At 47.1% G+C, this 18,448-nt stretch overlaps 1 pseudogene; it reads right to left on the bottom strand.

Moving 5' to 3' along the window:
• Positions 1 to 17,350: 17,350 nt before the first annotated feature.
• On the bottom strand, positions 17,351 to 17,696 carry LOC147731074 (small ribosomal subunit protein eS27 pseudogene; annotated as a pseudogene).
• Between the last annotated feature and the right edge of the window lie 752 nt (positions 17,697 to 18,448).

Consider the following 18,448-nt stretch of genomic DNA (forward strand, 5'->3'; position numbering starts at 1 on the left):
GGCATGGATGGCATTGGATTGTGTTGATTTTTGTGTGTTTTTCGACTTCTTGGGGTGTTGTTGGGGCCTGGCCATGTGGGTGGGGGCCATTTTGAGGCCTGGCCCAGGCAGGGCCTGGCCATGTGGCTGGGGGACAAGGGGCCATTTTGAAGCCAGGTAGTGTGCTTTGAGCCATAGGCCTGCACCCAGCCTTTCCTGCTTTCACCCATTATGCCCAGGGGTATTTAGTGGTGCGTCGACCTATGCTTTATGTGGGGCCTCTTGAATTTAAACATCATTGAGGGCATGGATGGCATTGGATTGTGTTGATTTTTGTGTGTTTTCCGACTTCTTGGGGTGTTGTTGTTGGGTCCTGGCCATGTGGGTGGGGGACATTTTGAGGCCTGGTCCAGTCAGGGCCTGGCCATGTGGCTGGGGGACAAGGGGCCATTTTGAAGCCAGGCAGTGTGCTTTGAGCCATATGCCTCCACCCAGCCTGCCCTGCTTTCACCCATTATGCCCAGGGGTAGTGAGTGGTGCATGGACCAATGCTTTGTGTGGGGCCTCTTGAATTTAAGCATCATTGAGGGCATGGATGGCATTGGATTGTGTTGATTTCTGTGTGTTTTTCGACTTTTTGGGTTGTTTAACTGATGTTCCTCTGGCTTCCTTTGCTTTTAGGTGCACAAGGGAACCAACAGTGCCAGGAAGAAGTCCTGCAGCGGTGTGGGCAGCACAAGATCACGTCACGTCACGTGTGGCCACAGGCAACTCGTGCAACTGTGGCCTGCTGTTCTGACATCTGTAGAAGATGCGCCCAAAAAAAGGTGGCCGTAGCTCCTCTACAAAGAAAGTTGCCACTGCCAGTAAGAAGGAGCAGAAGAAGCAAGTGGTGCCACTTACCAAGGAGACTGGTGTGCCCACAGACACTTTTTTCAGGAAAAAAACAACGCCTGCAGCAGCGTGGTCCGCCGGGGACCAAGCTGGGAGCAGCACCTCCGCTTCATTGGATCAGTGCCACCAGACCAAGATAGGTCCAAGTCCATGAGTGCTGCAGAGGCAGCCACTTTGGTTGTTCAATCACCATCGACCAGTGATGTTGGCTCATCGCAAGAAAGTAGCACCCAATCAACGCAGGATGTAACTCAGCTGACGAGTGTTCAACAACCACAGGTGCAACAACAACCACATGTGCAACTAGTACAAGCGCAAGTACATGCGCAAGGAGAGAGGTGCAAGTACATGCGCAAGGAGAGGCACAAGGAGAGGCGCAAGGAGAGGCGCAAGGAGAGGCGCAAGGAGAGGGGCAAGGAGAGGGGCAAGTAGAGGCACAAGTAGAGGCGCAAGGAGAGGGGCAAGTAGAGGCGCAAGGAGAGGCGCAAGGAGAGGCGCAACTAGAGGAGCATGGAGCGGCACAACTGCCCACAATGCTTGTTCCTCCAGAAGTAGGGGCACATCAGGAAATTGAGATTCAAGCGGAGGTATCATCCGAGGAAGCCACTCCTCCTGAGGATGATCCATTGTCTTCCAGATCCCCAGCAAGAAAAAGGTCAAGGAGGTCCACTACAAGTTCTTCTTCAAGCCCCCTTCCTTCTGATGACCTTGATCTTGACTGTAACCCAGCAATGCAGTCTGAGAGGGAGGCAATCCACGAGCCGACAAAGGTAGTTAAGCCTAAAAGGAAGGTTCCCGCAAGGCTTTCACTTATGGCTGATGATGAGGATGAGCAAGAAGTGGTGTATGCTGCTGATGAACAGTCTGACGACGACCCAGTCATCACAGACGTCACTCCAGCCCTAGCGGGCATGCAGCAGACAGACATTTTACCCTATCCCGAATTGCTGCTGAGCGGGATGTGGGTGGCGTGGCGCTGGTACCACCACCAACGCATTTAACTACTACACCAACACGACCTACTGCTTCCATATTTCCTCTTCAGAAGGGCCAGCAGGGACCTCCATCCAGCTCGACCTCCATTACCTTAAGTAGTGGTGCTGTAAGTGCACAACAGAGTCGAATTCAGCCACGCCTATCCTCCACTTCATCTGGCATTGAAACTGAAAGTAGCTCCTCCACCACCAGCAGACATTTCCAGTCCCCAGTTTGGGACTTCTTTAGTGTTAGCCAAAAGGCAGAAAACATGGTCGTTTGTTCGATTTGTAGAACTGTAGTTAGTCGGGGTAAGCTTGGTACCAACTATGGTACCAGAGGCCAGAGAGGTCATCTCCAAAAACACCACACTCTCCTTTGGGAGGCGCACCTAAGGAAGATCTAGGAGCCAAAAGTACAACAAATTCAAATGCATCCATTCATATTGCATCTGATGATGACGAGGGGCTGATCATGCAGGGGGGAAGTGAAGAAGCGACAGACATTTTTTCTGGTACACCCAGTACCCCTGGCAGCAGCACTGTAGTGGTAGCGCCCACACCCTCTACCACTGCAATATGTATGAGGCACACTAAGAGTCTGGGAGAGACATCAATATGAAAAAGTACAACAATGAGCCTAACTGGTTTGAAGAAGTCTGCATCATCATCATCAAGTAAAACGGTCCAGACCACCATTAGCAGAATGTTTTGGTCGGATGCGCCATTTGAACGCAGCCACCCAACGGTACGTCTGTATAACGCAAAGCTGGCTACAATGCTAGCGCTAGACCTTCTCCTTTTTTCTTTTGTGGAAGTGGTGGGTTTTCTAGAATTTGTGGCAACAGTCTGCCCTAAATGGAAGGTTCCTAGCCGGTCCTATTTTGCCAGGGTTGCTGTTCCAGCACTACATCAAGATGTGCTGGAGGTGATTGGTGCAGCTATTCAGAAGAGTGCTGTTCACACTATCCACCTGACAACAGACATGTGGACCAGTTGCAAGCCCTTGATTACATGTGCATCACTGCACACTGGGTCTCCTTTGCAGGGGTTAAAGACAAGTTAAAAGTATGTGTTGACACAGACACAGTTTCTCAAGCTACTCGGAAACATGCAACAATAGCCATGTTTGCCATGGAGAAAACTCATACTGCACCTAACCTTTTGGAGGAGTTTGATAGGAATGTCAATGAATGGCTGCCTCCTAGAAATCGCATAATTGGTTATGTTTCCACGGATAATGGCAGTAATATAGTTAAGGCCATGCAAGATGGTAACTACTTCAGAGTGCCGTGTTTGGCGCACAGTATTAACATCATGGTGCAAGATTTCTTGAAAAATAAAACACAGTCAGCAAGTTACTGACCACCTGCCGAAGAATCTGCACACATTTCCGCCATTCTTTTAAGGCCCGGAAGCAGCTGAGGAGCATTCAACATGAACGTAGACTGCCAGTCAAAGGACTCATCTAGGAGGTGGCAGCACGTTGGAACTCAACCTTTTACATGCTTGAGCATCTGTCTGAGCAGTGGGGGGTAATAAATGAGTATGTCTATAAACTGGGTTCTACTATGAAAGACATGAGGCTAGAGTTTGAGGAATGGAAGCTAGTTGCAAGCCTGACAGACATGCTTTGTCCTTTTGAGGTCTTCATGCGTGAAGTCAGCAGGGAGGACTGTTCTTTGGGCAAAGCTATCTCATTGTTGCACATGCTAGAGCACCAATGGAAGGCGGTGTCTTCAACGTTCCGAGATGATGCTGAAAAGCAAGACGCATATCAGTTGGCGGAGAGGTTATTAAGCTGCCTAGTTGCCAATGAAAGGCTTCAAAACATACATATAGAACAACATTACATTTGTGCAACTATTCTGGATCCATGGTACAAAAAGGCAGTGGCCAGCAAAGCATTCATTCCTTTTGATGAAGCAGATGCTTCAGCTACTCGGTTCGAAAAAGAGCGGCAGAAAATTGAAGGAGACGGCAGAAGTACAACTGAATTAGCAGGCCATCCGGCATCAAGTTCCACTTCTGAATCTGTGGCCGAAGGGAGTCACTTTCCCTCACAGCCGTTAGAGACACCAGCAACCGTATCATCATCCTCAGCTGCACCAGGCCCAGCCATAATATTGTCGCAAGCGGATTGGCTAACTCATCAAGGGTTTGCTCGTTCCAGTGATGCAAAGGCCACAGATGGTACGCAAAGTGGAGCAACCCTGGAGAACCTTCAGTCGATGGTGCAGTCCTATCTGGATGACCCAACAGAAGTCTTTGTTATTCAGAACCCATTGCTGTATTGGTATCCGAAAAGGCCTCATTGGCGACTGATCATTAACCTGGCTCCAAATTATTTGTCTTGCCCACTCGCAAGCGTGTCTTCTGAACTTGTTTTCAGTGCTGCTGGTGCCATTGTAACTTCAAAAAGGATCCGCCTCTCACCCAAAAATGTGGAGAGGTTAACACTGATCAAGATGAATTAGGACTTCATACCACGAGATAACAAAATACTTGAATGCATGCAGGAAGAAGAGGACACTGACTTAGGTGACGGAAGTTCTTCTCTGTTAGCTTACCTACTCCCTTCTCAATTCATAGAGTTTGAGGACGAGCTCTACTTCCCTGACACCGAGGCCTGAAAATGGCTTCCTTTTTTTTCGTCCTTATTCACTTTTATTCCTGTGTGTCTTTCTTTGTTTTGCAACTTTTACCACAACAAAACTCTAATCACCTAATCACAACAAGTCCATCAGCAGCACTGTCTTCATCTTCTTTCCTTATTGATTTGAAGGTGCCGCAGTCTGCATTCCTGAGGTTCACAAGTTCACAACTCAATCATGCTCCTCTATCCTCCTCCTCCAGATTCCCCCTATCCATTTCCCTCAAGGCAGATAGCTGGATTACGCAGAATAAAGAAACTTTGTCTTCGTTCTCGTAGACGAGTCCCCTCAAGTGGGACTGGAATTACTGACTACATGCTTTCTGATTGCTGACAGTTACTTCTGAAATTGATTGACAGGAGAGGCTGCCCTGTGGTCCCGCACTTTCAGAAGAAGATGCGGACAAAAAGTGGAACAGGTAATGAATAATGAGAAGAAGATGGCATGCTGTGGACATCAACGGCTGTCTAGCTCTGATGAAAGCAATTGCTGTTTGTTTGTTGAGCATGAAATGAATCCTATGTCTTCTGTTATTATTTCATCTTTTACACACTAAATGTAACTCATGTCTACTCTGCTTTTTTTTAGCATGTTTAATTCAAATTGTACTTCAACTGCAGGGGCCACTACGTTGCATTTTCCAATATGCAAAATGTCCTTGGACTTACTGTGGCTTGCTGCATACAATTAGATATGCTTTGTCTGTCTGTGTCAAAGAGCCTAGGTATACTACAACAGGTTGCTTCACTCAGTGGTGCCTGCCTTGACCGTCTGCATGGCCCTGCCGCAGAGCGCGTTTAGAGTGATTTTCAGGTAGGCCTCTGTAGATTTTATAAGTGTGGCATTTTCCATTTTTGCTTTTGGCCTGTTTGGGGGTGTTCTACTTTTTTGGGGATGGGTTGAGGAGTCTGGGGGTACTGCTGGGAAGGTCTAATATTGGATGCAAGTGGTTTGGAGAAAATCCATGGTTAAAAAGTTTTTCTTTTTTAGCTCACTTGCGTGTTTTTGGGGGGCTGTTTGGGGGGGTTCTAGGTTTTTGGGGGTGGGTTGGGGGGCTGGGAGCACTGCTGGGAAGGTCTTATTTTGATTGCAAGTGGTTTGAAGAAAATCCATGGTGGAAAAGGGGGGTTAGGGCCTAGCTGCAGAGCGCGTTTGGAACGATTTTCAGGTAGGCCTCTAGATTTTCTGTGTGGCATTTTCCATTTTTGCTTTTGGCCTGTTTGGGGGTGTTCTACTTTTTTGGGGATGGGTTGAGGAGTCTGGGGGCACTGCTGGGAAGGTCTAATATTGGATGCAAGTGGTTTGGAGAAAATCCATGGTTAAAAAGTTTTTCTTTTTTAGCTCACTTGCGTGTTTTTGGGGGGCTGTTTGGGGGTTCTAGGTTTTTGGGGGTGGGGTGGGGGGCTGGGAGCACTGCTGGGAAGGTCTTATTTTGATTGCAAGTGGTTTGAAGAAAATCCATGGTGGAAAAGGGGGGTTAGGGCCGAGCTGCAGAGCGCGTTTGGAACGATTTTCAGGTAGGCCTCTAGATTTTCTGTGTGGCATTTTACATTTTTGCTTTTGGCCTGTTTAGGGATTTTTTTATTTTTTTGGGGGTGGGTTGAGGGGTCTGGGGGCACTGCTGGTAAGGTCTAATATCGCATTCAAGTGGTTTGGAGAAAATCCATGGTGAAAAAAGTTTTTCTTTTTTAGCTCACTTGCGTGTTTTTGGGGGGCTGTTTGGGGGGGTTCTAGGTTTTTGGGGGTGGGGTGGGGGGCTGGGAGCACTGCTGGTAAGGTCTAATTTTGATTGCAAATGGTTTGAAGAAAATCCATGGTGGAAAAAGGGGGTTAGGTCCTAGCTGCAGAGCGCGTTTGGAGTGATTTTCAGGTAGGCCTCTGTAGATTTTCTAAGTGTGGCATTTTCCATTTTTGCTTTTGGCCTGTTTGGGGGTGTTCTACTTTTTTGGGGATGGGTTGAGGAGTCTGGGGGCACTGCTGGGAAGCTCTAATATTGGATGCAAGTGGTTTGGAGAAAATCCATGGTTAAAATGTTTTTCTTTTTTAGCTCACTTGCGTGTTTTTGGGGGGCTGTTTGGGGGGGTTCTAGGTTTTTGGGGGTGGGGTGGGGGGCTGGGAGCACTGCTGGGAAGGTCTTATTTTGATTGCAAGTGGTTTGAAGAAAATCCATGGTGGAAAAGGGGGGTTAGGGCCTAGCTGCAGAGCGCGTTTGGAACGATTTTCAGGTAGGCCTCTAGATTTTCTGTGTGGCATTTTACATTTTTGCTTTTGGCCTGTTTAGGGATGTTTTACTTTTTTGGGGGTGGGTTGAGGGGTCTGGGGGCACTGCTGGGAAGGTCTAATATCGGATGCAAGTGGTTTGGAGAAAATCCATGGTGAAAAAAGTTTTTCTTTTTTAGCTCACTTGCGTGTTTTTGGGGGGCTGTTTGGGGGGGTTCTATGTTTTTGGGGGTGGGGTGGGGGGCTGGGAGCACTGCTGGGAAGGTCTTATTTTGATTGCAAGTGGTTTGAAGAAAATCCATGGTGGAAAAGGGGGGTTAGGGCATAGCTGCAGAGTGCGTTTGGAACGCTTTTCAGGTAGGCCTCTAGATTTTCTGTGTGGCATTTTACATTTTTGCTTTTGGCCTGTTTAGGGATGTTTTACTTTTTTGGGGGTGGGTTGAGGGGCCTGGGGGCACTGCTGGGAAGGTCTAATATCGGATGCAAGTGGTTTGGAGAAAATCCATGGTGAAAAAAGTTTTTCTTTTTTAGCTCACTTGCGTGTTTTTGGGGGGTTGTTTGGGGGGGTTCTAGGTTTGTGGGGGTGGGGTGGGGGGCTGGGAGCACTGCTGGGAAGGTCTAATTTTGATTGCAAGTGGTTTGAAGAAAATCCATGGTGGAAAAGGGGGATTAGGGCCTAGCTGCAGAGCGCGTTTGGAGCGATTTTCAGGTAGGCCTCTGTAGATTTTCTAAGTGTGGCATTTTCCATTTTTTGCTTTTGGCTTGTTTGGGGGTGTTCTACTTTTTTGGGGGTGGGTTGAGGGGTCTGGGGCACTGCTGGGAAGGTCTAATATTGGATGCTAGTGGTTTGGAGAAAATCCATGGTGAAAAAGTTTTTCTTTTTTAGCTCACTTGCGTGTTTTTGGGGGGCTGTTTGAGGGGGTTCTAGGTTTTTGGGGGTGGGCTGGGGGCTGGGAGCACTGCTGGGAAGGTCTCATTTGATTGCAAGTGGTTTGAAGAAAATCCATAGTGGAAAAGGGGGGTTAGGGCCTAGCTGCAGAGCGCATTTGGAGCGGTTTAAAGGTAGGCCTCCCTGAGGATAGCACTCCTGCGTGTTTTGGGGGGGCTGTTTGGAGGTGTTCTCCATTTCTGGGGGTGGGTTGAGGGGTCTGGGAGCACTGCTGGGAAGGTCTAATTTTGATTGCAAGTGGTTTGAAGAAAATCCATGGTGGAAAAGGGGGGTAAGGGCCTAGCTGCAGAGTGCGTTTGGAGCAATTTTCAGGTAGCCCTCTGTAGATTTTCTAAGTGTGGCATTTTCCATTTTTGCTTTTGGCCTGTTTGGGGGTGTTCTACTTTTTGGGGGTTGGTTGAGAGGTCTGGGGGCACTACTGGGAAGGTCTAATTTTGTTCTAAAATCGCAGTTTACACTTTATACCTAGCTTGAGGGGAAAGATCTGTAAATTTCGCCCATACTTATTTATCCTTGAAAAGGAGACTCAGAGTACGCACTTTCGAAATGATGCTTGTATGTATTGTAATACTGTCAACTCTGAAACTGAAAGTGTTATTTTGCACTACACAGCGTACCTTATATTGTTTTCTCCGTGGTGTTTTAATATCACTTCCTGTTTTTCCATCAACAATTACAGGCCGGCTTTTAAGGATGAACTCAGGATTACCATTAGCGAGCCGCAATTCAGCATCCGCCAGGCAGGCAGTGTACAAGGTGTCTTCTGGTCCCCAACATTGATCGACAGAGCGTCAGATGGAATGGAGGAGTACCGCAAAAAAGAGGAATGGCTGGATGCAAGAAACTTCCCAAATTCAACAGGACAACTACAACAACATACAGTTAAAGTATCCATCTTCATTTCTACTTATCTTTTAAGTAATGTTATTGCTTTGAACTTCTATGAGTGTTACTCTGTGCATTTGTTTGCTCTCTGCTTCAATTCATCCCCCCAGCCATTGTATACTTTTTTCTTTGCTATTTTTTAAACTAATTTAATGTACTAAGTGGTTCTTCTCTCTGAGGGCAGATAGGCAAGTGAAATTGCGTAATTACTGCAGCCCTGTACTGTTACATTGTTTCTTCATAGTTAGTACATTGTAGAAAGTACTACTTATTTTTCAGTATCCTATCCATTTAGCAAACAACTTCATGCATGCAGTTGTGCATGCACTTCCTTTATGTCCCTTAAAAGATTTAAAAATAGCTTTGTATCCAAAGATTTGTTTATCTCATTTGTTGTTTGTCCTTGCTGTTTTTTTTCCACAAAACTTTCCCAACAAACCCCATTCCCATCCAGGTTTCAAACCCTAACCCTCTTCCCCCGGGCTGTGTGGTTTTCATTGAGGTGTGAGTAAATTACAACAATAATTCCACACACTTGCTGGGGAGGATAAGGTGCAAGCAACCTCCTCAAATCAATTTTAAGGCAGCTAGATGAATCCTAGGATATTGTAATTCTGGTTAAAAAAAACAACAATGAGTATTTTTAAATAAATTCTGAATTTCATGCCCACCATCGATTGGATCCATCATCAACATCATCCCCCTACATGTCAAGAAGACTTGTTGTTACGCTGCTGTGTCACTGTTCTTGTTGTAGCCATAATCATCCATGCAAATATTTTTTCCCCATACTCATCTTCAGCATTGCTTAGGCTACTGTTCCTTCTAATACTCCTCTCAGACCATTCAATGTCTCATTTTTTTACTTTGTTTTTCATATGCTGCTACTGCTAGTGTGGTACCACTCTTACTAACACCACAACAACGGAATTTCGGTCCGGGGTGGCGTAATCGCCATTTGCCATGCAGCCAGCGCTGTGCCTAGCTCTATTCTCAAACATGAATCACAGGTAAGATAAGCATTTTGGGGAGGTAGAATAATGGGCTAGGACTCAGAGGAGAGACTGACAGTAGTACTAGTAAAGTACTAGTAGGCCAATTGAATTCACTAACTCTGTTAGTGGCACTTTTGAACATTTTTTGACGTTTTAGATAATTCATGCTGTTAAGTTTGAGGAAACCAAACGTGCCTTGACCCCCGCCCACCACCCCACAAAATAACATCAACGCATACACTAGGTTGAAGTATGTAAAATAAATAATTATATATTTACCCTAACAAAAATAAACTAGTCCCACCCCTTCCTAACCCAAACAATTGTCCTTTTCAAATAGTCCTCTGAAAAGTCCCAAATAATCCCCAACTCCCGATTCCCACCCCCCCCCCAACAGTCTTTAAAAAAGGGGCAAGGGACACAGTCACTTCCGGCGGTGTCGGGAGAGGCGGTCCCGACGCTCCTTGCGGAGGTCCCGGAGCTGTTCTCAACAATGTCCACCTTGCGCTCCAGGTAGTCCACTCTTAGGCATAGGCGGCGCATGCGTGCCATCCAGGCTCTGGGGGGGCCAGCTGCTGGTGTTCTTGCAGCTGAGCGGCGGCGGGAGGCTGTCTGAGCACGGCGCCATGCTGGAGGCTGCTGGCTGGTGGACACGGGGCAGTGCTGGGGGAGGTTGTTGATGTTGACGCCCCTTCCTCCAATTCCCGAGCACTACATTTTAACCAATCACGGAGAAGACAGTCACCCTTGACTTAGCAATAGCATTAGCGGTGGTAGTTCTCGAGTAAGCAATGGCCCATTCTATTTGACTTCAAATCAGCTGGGAAACTTTTATCGTGAAGCCAAGTAATATCAGATGAACTTGAGGGATGTGATGAACGAAAAGGGAATGATACGTGTTTTTGAATGCAGGCAGAGGTGGCTGATAGGAAGGAATCAGATGCATGGCTGCTTGAAGCAAGGATGGTTGGAGGGGAAAGAAAAAATGACTGCCTGTGTGGGTGAATCAGAAAATTCATGTGTGGTGTGCACTGCAATATATCATTTGGGTGAAACTCAAATGCAAGTCAAGACGGTGGTTGACCAAACAAAATGAAAAGGATGTTTTTTGGTTGTTGAGAAAAAGTAAAGTTGTTACAGTTGAGACATTAAGAAGAATGATAGACGTTTACTTTGGAAGCCTGGATGGTATCTTCTTCCTCATACATAGCAGAGGTGTATGTAGAGCAGACGCTCAGTGCATGAAGAGTGTTACTTGGTTCGAACAGCATGTCCGTGTCAGAGTAGCAAAGCAGAGGAAATCCAAATACTACAAGTTGTGATTGTTCAGAAACTCTCCCTTGCCTAAAGTAACAGTACAGTAGTTTACTTTGCAAGCACAGCATATATTGTGTATGTATTGTATAGTTGACAATTATATCAAGTCAAGTCCCTTCCTCCGGCAATTATGGTTACCACACTCACTCCCTATGTTCATAATTTTCTATCTGCTGTGTTAATCATGGGTGGACTATCGCTGTTGTTCACTCAATCTATCACAACAAAGCACCTAAAGTCATCCGTCATATAAGCAAAGAGATCATGTGATCGGCTGGATACATGATCAGAACTGAATAATCTTCATTTTCCTTTTGTAGTACTGAAGGCCCAGGGCGGGGCAGTGCGAAATATAAATTACATTGAGCAGTAGCCCTTGATGTAACCGAGTATGGCCAGTGCCACCCCTATACAAAAGTAAGAGCTTCCCTATCCCCACCTGCATGTACTGCTTAAAGTAATGCATGCAAGTCTGCGTCATCATGGCTTCTGTCTCTTTTTCTTGGGTGCAAGCTGACTGAGCTGGCATTATGCTGGCTAACACAAGTTCACGTACAAGTAATTTCTTTCGCAAAACTAGAGAAAAAAAGAAGAATACTGGTGTACTCTCTGACTCTCTGACTATGTATTGAGTCCATAGTGCTGCCTGGTAGTAGAATTCCTGAAACTCCCACTGTTACAGACCTACAAAGACGGCGGAAAGATACATGCCAAAATGTTATACTGTGCTTGCAAATTGCTAGTGTTACTGTGAGACAACTTTCTGTTGAATTATTTTGTGTTATTGTTAAAGAGTATTGGTTACATTATTTCTCTTTCTTTCTTCATATAGATGCTCCCAAAAAGCTCACCAGACAGGAGATAGCAGTCCGGGCACGCACCGTCCCTGAACACCTTGAGGAAAGCTCTCAAGACCTGGCTCTTCGGCTAATCAGAACTGCTGTCCCCCCCTCCCCCAGCGCCTTGAGACCCTCACAGATGAGTAGCGTGCTTAAAACCCCCTTGATTGATTGACTGATAAACATTGGAATAATCATAGAAAAGAAGGTTTTGGTGGTAATGCCTACTGGCTTAAAAAACACAGGCTTCAGGGAACCTAAGTCAAAGTCAAAGGAAGCTGATAAAATCAGTGGTGGAATTCCGGTTCGAAAGTGAGCCTGGCATTTAGGGAAAAAGCAGGAGAATAAACACAGAAACCAATACCAGATTGTAATCCAGAGGCAAGTCAGAGTTCAGGCAACTGTTCAGCAAACATAATCAAATCGTAATCCAGAGGCAAGTCATAAGTAACACCATCGCTGCTGCAGCAATTCCCCTCCTGTGCTGCATGATCTCTATTCCCATTGTTCATGACGAGCTCAGCTCGTCATCAGCACAGCTCAACCGTGCCTCATGACGAGCTCAGCTCGTCATGAGCATCGAAGGGGGTAATAACAATATCATAATTTCTCCCCAAAAAATTAACCCACATGTGCCCAACTTAGTTATCTAGCAGAAAGGGTGTGATCCAATGTTAAATACTCCAGATTATGGTGCTCAATCAAAATAGTTAAAGTATTTTGAGCGCCCTGGAGGTAATGATGACATTCTTCAAACACTGCTTTTAAGGTCAGTAATTCTCAATCTACAACTGTATAGTTTGGATCAGCTGGACTTAATTTATGGGGAAAATAGTTAACTGGATGTTTCTGTTCAGTAGACGGATCACTCTGCGACAATACTCCCCCAAAAGCACTAATCAGGTTTCATGTTGAAAGGACAGACTAAGTTTGTATGACTAAGTCCTGGGGTTGTGACAAATCTTTCTTTTAAGACTTGCAAACCTTCTCAGCTTAAGAATCCCACTGCCATTTTACTAAGTATGGGTGAAGTGCGCGAATTCGCGATCCGCAAAATCCGCGAATTCGTGCACCCCATTCTACCTAATGGCCCAGAGAGCTGGCTCCAACAAACATCTGTGTTACATAGACCAGCTTCTTGCTGTACCATCCATCCTGGAACCAGCACTTCTACAGTCCAGCAGTGAGGTTTTCAGGATGTGCATGGGTCACAGAGACCAACCCCCCGTCAGCCATAGAGAAAAGTTGTCCCTAACATCAGGCCGTGTATTGGTGAAGGACCTCACTGCAGTCTCACCATGCTGGTAGTTCAAATCTCTTGTGTTACAGATGGGATGGTGGTGGTCACTGGGAAAGTCCTCTGAAGGAGAACTAGCGGGGGTTGAGTTAGACCCATGGCTTCCTACATGCAGAATATGTGATTCTGAGCTTTGCACTACCTGTGTGAAGGAAGGTCTCCATGCTAATTTGCTGGCTTAGCTTAGCTTTCAACTGGGACACCGACAGACCATGGTAATCAGAGCTTCACCAGTCAACCAGGAAATTGTTTCACAGCATAAGACTAAGTAGCAGCCTTGGTTTTCACCACAGCATGCCTGGATGATCAGTTCTGCAGCTGCTTGGTCATGATTAAAGAGGTTGCCAAATAGCATCTAAGTATGGTATGGGGCCAATGCAGAAACCGAATTATGTGATGCGCCCTTCCAGTACTCCCTCTAAGGTTTGAGAACTCCTTACCAAAAAGGTTAAAACTTAGGCCACAACCAAACCAGTGTGTCAGGGGTCAAGTAGCTCCATGCTCCATGAAGAACTGGAGCCGTGAATGAACACTGGAAAGCTACGCAGCACACAAGAACGCCTCCCGCAGACACCACCACCTCATCAGATCCGCCAAATGGGCCTCCTTCAAAGACCGCCTAGACAACAACGCACATCGTGAATGAACTCTCCAACTCCAGCTCCAACACCAACGACATCCCACCATCACAAGACCTGTGCATCTCGCTGGCCACCTTCTTCCACCGCAAGATCGCAGACATTCGCGACAGCCTCAACACCGCGACGGCCCTGGCAACCACTGAGACCTCCGCCCACACAAAACGCCCTCTCTCCTGGAACAACATCAACGACGACGACACCATCAAAATCATGAACACCATCCACTCTGGATCCCCGTCAGACCCATATCCGAACCACATCTTTAACAAAGCCAGCACCATCATCGTACCCCATCTCCGGAAGGCCATCAACATCTCCTTCGAGACAGCAACCTTCCCGGAGAGCTGGAAACACGCCGAGATCAACGCCTTAATCAAGAAACCCAAGGCGGACCGCAAGGACCTCAAGAACTTCCGACCCATCTCCCTTCTCCCGTTCCCAGAAAAGGTCATCGAGAAGGCCTTCACAAACAACTGACCACCTTCCTCGAGGAGAACAGCATCCTAGACCTGTCCCAGTCTGGGTTCTGCAGCAACCACCGCACCGAAACTGCCCTCATCGTCGCCACCGATGACATCATGGCCCTGCTAGACAACAGAGAAACCGCGGCCCTCATCCTCCTGGACCTGTCAGCCGCCTTCGACACTGTCTGCCACCGCACACTACGAACACACCTCCACGACGCCGCAATCCTAGAGAAGGCCGCTGACAAGACCACTTCCTTCCTCTCCGGCAGAACACAGTGCGTCCGCCTCCCCCCTTCTGCTCCGAAGCCACTGAGATAATCTGCGGCGTACCCCAGGGCTCATCCCTCAGCCCAACGCTGTTCAACATCTACATGGCACCGCTCGCCCACATCGCCTGACTGCACGACCTCAACATCATATCTTACGCCGATGACACCCAGCTGATTCTCTCCCTCACCATGGACCCCCACACAGCCAAAACCAACCTCCACAAAGGAATGAAGGCCGTTGCCGACTTGATGAAGAACAGCAGACTGAAGCTGAACTCGGACAAGACGGAGGGCCTCATCCTCGGATCCACCCCTCAGCCTGGGACAATTCCTGGCAGTCAACTGCGCTAGGAACAGCTTGGACATCCACCCACCGCGCTCGCAACCTAGGGGTCATCCTCGAATCAACCCTCTCCATGATGAAACAAGTCAACGCCGTCTCCTCCTCCTGCATCAACACCCTCCGCATGCTCCGCAGGATCTACAAGTGGATCCCCACAGAAATGAGAAGGGTGGTCACCCAGGCCCTTGTCAGCAGCAGACTGGACTACGGAAACGCCCACTACGCAGGAGCCTCGGTCAAACTCTTGAAGCGACTCCAACGCATCCAGAACGCCTCCGCACACCTGATTCTCGACATCCCTCCCCGCAACCACATCACACCCCACCTGAGAAACTTGCATTGGCTCCCTCTCGACAAGAGTATAACTTTCAAGCTCCTAACCAACGCACACAAGGCACACTGGACCAGCGTACCTCAGCAGCCTACTCAGCTTCTACACCCCCACAGGCCTGCTCCGCTCCGCCAACCACGCACTCGCCGCTGTCCCCCGCATCTGAATAGTGACCGCCGGCAGCAGATCATTCTCCCACCTTGCCGCCAAGATATGGAACACCCTCCCCATCCGCCTAGAGCAGATCCAAGACCTACTGACCTTCAGAAGACTCCTCAAGACCTGGCTCTTCAAACAGTAGCTGCATCCCCCTCCTTAGTGCCTTGAGACCCTCATGGGTATGTTTGATTGATGCTTCATTTGCAGCTAGCCCTGTGGTTCCCTCCTAAATAATGTCAGTCCCTTAGCCAATTCCTTGAAAACCGCTGGTCCCCATAATCCCTTTCCGTCCCTGTTCCCGAGGGTTTCTTCGAGTTAGTACACCTAAGCATCTGTGATGCGTATTGCTTTCTCCAACTGTGATGCTTAGGGGCCCCTTGTGTCTGTACTGTGCTTCATTTAGAACTGACATTCATTGCATTGCCTGTACTCAAATAATCAGGTTGCTGTTGACTGGGACTCCTATTCAACCACTCAGCAACGATCGGTATGTGGATCATTATGTTATAGTCAGAGCAGCCTGTTTGTTTCTGTGTAATCATTATTGTTTCTTTGTAAGCAGTCTGGACTGTTTTAATATTTTAGAATTGAAGCATGTTCTGCACATACGTGCTGCACTGTTGCTTTAATAAGTAGCGACTCCGATACTTCACGAGCACTCACACTGTGCTTTTGAATGCCTGTATTCTGATGCACAACACAAGACCCAGCGGCCATGATTGGTTCGGTAGATACAAAATCCATTCCCACAAGCAACGGCTCAATGCTTGGCTGTGAGAATCCTGCTGGAGCGGTGATTCTTTCCCTGTGCTTCCTGATATTTCATGTGTGACCCCGCCCTCACCCTTCTCGACACCTCAGCGACGTGCATGCTCTCTGCTCTAGTCGCTGACCTTCAGCCGATGTCATCAAGGTTATCATGCCAGACAATTCTATCCAGAAAACATACGTATAATTCAGACTTATTTGCACACTCACACCTTCGTGCCTGCTAGACCAGGCAAGTCCGTTTAATGACACAGTCTCCCAAGCACACCCTCAGGCTTGCAGCCCTTATTGAGCCAGTGTTACGGGCAATATTGTTTGCAAATAGGCTGGGACACACGAAGTGGACTGTGAGACAACAGGTCTATTTTATGAACAAACTGTATGACTTTATTGGTATAATTGTTTGTAGAGTATTTGGTGAAGAAACAACTGCTCTTGTTCATGGTACACACCTATACATTGTATTGTATTACAACTGTAATAATTGTATGACAGGGATTGTTCATGCTTATAACTTCACTGTCTGTTCCTAGGCCACTCAGTACCCCAAGCCCAATGCTTAGCATCTATATCCACATAAGTGTAGGCAATACACCAACAGAAGGTTCCCCTGCAGGCACTTAGCAGAGATGCAAAAATCTGAGGCTGCAGTGTTCCTTTCCCTCTCCTCCCATATTCCCCCTTCCCTCTTGGGACACCTGCCAGGGCTCCCTGTTGTCAATGGGAGTGCTGAGAGGTATTTTACTAGGTCAGGAGGTCTGGCATCACCCCTGCAGAATACCTGACTTTCAAGGGAGCAGTCGCAACAAAAACCCAAAGCCACAAAAACTATCTTCTGCCTGGGGAATGGATCCCAAGTCCTTCAAAGGGCTTGCCCAGGCCCTAGACATCAAGGAACCTTGCCATATTGAGTATGCAGCATCAAGTCCAGATGTTAAAGCAAGAAAGGCTAGAGTTGCATAATGAGCTTCAAACATGTCGGCCACACACCACCCCTTGGGATAGTAGCAAAAATGAAAAAGTGACGACCAAGAATCCTGTACTTCAACCTACTCATTTTGGGTTCTCGCAAGAGAAAGAGGCTGCAAGTTCTTCACCCCTAACTGCATCCAGAGTTCCCCTGCCTTTTAATCTCAAAGTGACCATGACTAACCCGGTACCCTTGGCTCACCCATCAGACTTTTTTGGTGATAGCACAAAATACAACATCAATGGCCTTCCCCTATAAGGCTGTGAAAGTAGCCTTTTTTATCCAAATGTATTGAGTCAGATGGATAAGGCTACAGGTACAGTGCATGAGAGCCCAATATTTCTATCCAACATACAGATTTCATTGTCCCCTCTACAAATTGTTTGCACTTGTCCACCACAGCTCAACGCTGTGCTCCTGAACTGACGTTCTGTGCCACATACTTTGCAGGTAGTCCTACCCATCATCACTCAGCATGCATATGGCACTTAGTGCTGTTTTCGTCTGAAGGAGCAACCTTCCGTGAGCCTCGCCTTCCCCCCCTATGGACTGACTAAGAACCGTAGAACAGCCCACACACAGTACCACCATTATTTTCATGACTAAATACAGTCGTGATTTTGTAGCAACCTGGACACTTCACATCCATGGAGTAAGAGTTTGGACTCTGAACCAGACACTTCTTCTTGTGTTTCCTCTTCTCCTCCACGGGAGATAAATGCAAGAGACCTTTTGCGAGAGGCATGTTTGTGCAGACACGCCCGCTGCAAGAAAGGCTTTAAAGGGGCTGGAAAAAAGGCTTTAAAAAGGCTGAAAGTAGACTTTCTGATGTCGTATTTGGGGGGCAATCCTGCCACTTGGTCGACACCCTTTGTTGAAAGAAATGATCCACTTCTTAATGATTTCAACAGCTTTAAGGAAACAATGTAAAAATTGTTTGCTAAGCATTTTTTCATCCATGCTAATGACACTGAGTTGCTAAATTTACTGTAGGGTGGGAAAGATCTAATAACCATGTAAGCGCAGTTGTTCGATTGGTTGTAGAAACGAATTGACTGGAAGATAAATGTACGTCTCTGTTTTATTGAGGGTTGAGGGATGACTTCAAGGATGTTTTGGCCAAGACAGTAGAACCGTCTGAGGACTGAGGACTATAGATCTAGTGGTTAAACTGGACAACTGCTTAGGAGAAAGGAAAGGAGAGCATTTTTGAGGAGACACTAGGGTCGTTCTTGTACAAACATAACAGAAAGCCCCACCTACTCAAGACAAATCTGAACTTATGCAGTTTGGGGGACTTTGGGTGCCTCCTATCCAAAGATGAGAAGGACAGGCAGAGGAGCAAAACCTATACCTCTATTGTGGCAAGTCTGGGCATTTTGCCTGGGAGTGCCCGAACAAACCAAGCACCATCAAAAAGGTGGTCGGATCGTTGACATCGAGACAAATGTGTTGGAAAACTTCGATGCTCAGTAAACTCCGAAACCAATGTATTGA

The sequence above is a fragment of the Lissotriton vulgaris genome, chromosome 2_1 (genome assembly GCF_964263255.1).
Source record: "Lissotriton vulgaris chromosome 2_1, aLisVul1.2, whole genome shotgun sequence".
Classification (NCBI taxonomy): Eukaryota; Metazoa; Chordata; class Amphibia; order Caudata; family Salamandridae; genus Lissotriton; species Lissotriton vulgaris.